The sequence below is a fragment of the Tursiops truncatus genome, chromosome 1 (assembly GCF_011762595.2).
Source record: "Tursiops truncatus isolate mTurTru1 chromosome 1, mTurTru1.mat.Y, whole genome shotgun sequence".
NCBI classification, from domain to species: domain Eukaryota; kingdom Metazoa; phylum Chordata; class Mammalia; order Artiodactyla; family Delphinidae; genus Tursiops; species Tursiops truncatus.
Window position 1 is genome coordinate 153,882,760 of NC_047034.1, and position 1,571 is coordinate 153,884,330.

Sequence of the window (1,571 nt, forward strand, 5' to 3'; positions counted from 1 at the left end):
CCACAACACAAAGAAAAGCTGCACTAACTACTATATTAGTAATAGATGATGCTGGTGTGAATAACTTGTATTGTATTCTAGAGCCCTTATAAATAAATCCCCCCCGTTAGTGTCTGCATTATCAGCTCGAGGATTAGTTAACATGTGGTAGAATGAGGACTTATGCAAGGTATAATGTGCAAAGCATTCTACTACGTATGAAAAACAAGTGCAGTCTAATTAGGAGAAAACCAACCGGACTCCATATCACACACACCTTAATGACAAGACTCCCCACCACATGTGAATGTAAAACATTTAATTTAAAAATGTTGACACTACAATATATAAAATAGCTATTATAAATGTACATAGTGTATTCTATAGCTGCCAGGTTTACTTTTTTTTCTTTTTTTTTTTAAAGGAAACTGTAAGTTACACTGTGGTTAAGACTTGTATCTTCACCCTTGAAAAAGCCCACATTCTATCACAGTGATGTATGGTCAGACTTAACAGCCCCAATCGTTAAACACTTGGATCAAGTCATAACCAGTTTTTTTGCAAAAGGACTCTGTACACAGTTATCAATTTTAGTACCTTAACAGCTACCCAACAAGTCATTAACATACAGAAACATGCATCATGAGAAGCAAGAAATATCACCCATCCCTTCTGCATATTAGCAACTTGTCACTCCTGAGCAACGTGCTCACATCACTGAGGTCTGTGAACAGTCAGTCACTTTTCGCATTCATCCTGAGTGAAGGATGGAATGACTTAAGTACAAATGCGGCATATTATAAACAATTTCTTACAGAAGAGTCACAAAGTAAACCAAAGTATTTTACATAATTTACTACAAAACACCATAAAAACTTCCTTCACTTAAGCTCTCTCTCCCCGTAGGCGGCGAGCCAACTGGATGTCTCTGGGCATGATGGTGACTCTCTTTGTGTGGATAGCACACAGATTAGTATCTTCAAATAAACCCACCAGGTACGCTTCACTAGCCTCCTGAAGCGCACCGATGGCGGCACTCTGGAACCTCAAGTCGGTTTTGAAATCCTGGGCGATCTCCCTCACCAACCTCTGGAAACGCAGCTTCCGGATCAGAAGCTTGGTGGATTTCTGGTAACGACGGATTTCTCCAAGAGCAATGGTCCCGGCCCTGTAGCGATGAGGTTTTTTCATCCCGCCGGTAGGAGGGGCGTTTTCTCGGCCGCTTTAGTGGCCAGCTGTTTGCGGGGCGCTTTGCCACCCGTGGACTTGACAAGCAGTCTGCTTGGTTCGGGCCATTTCCTTTCACCCAATGCCGAAGCCTTACACCGCTTCTCCGACCGCCGCGCAGTTCCTGCTGCCCAGTAAAGAGCCGTAGCTGCTGAGCTAATGGAAGAAGCTCCTCCGACTAACGACAAAACGGCTCTGCGCTCTTCATTCCTTTTTAAGGCTTATTAATATTTCATTGTATGTATATACTATATTTTGCTTATTCTTTCATCTATCAGTGGACACTTGGGATATTTCTACCTTTTGGCTATTGTGAATAATGCTGCTGTGCACGTGGGTGCACAAGTATCTGTTTAAATCCCTGC

The 1,571-nt window shown here is 42.5% G+C and overlaps 1 pseudogene; it reads right to left on the reverse strand.

The window, feature by feature from the left end:
• Positions 1–863: 863 nt before the first annotated feature.
• Positions 864–1,275, reverse strand: LOC117307713 (histone H3.3A-like; annotated as a pseudogene).
• Positions 1,276–1,571: the final 296 nt, after the last annotated feature.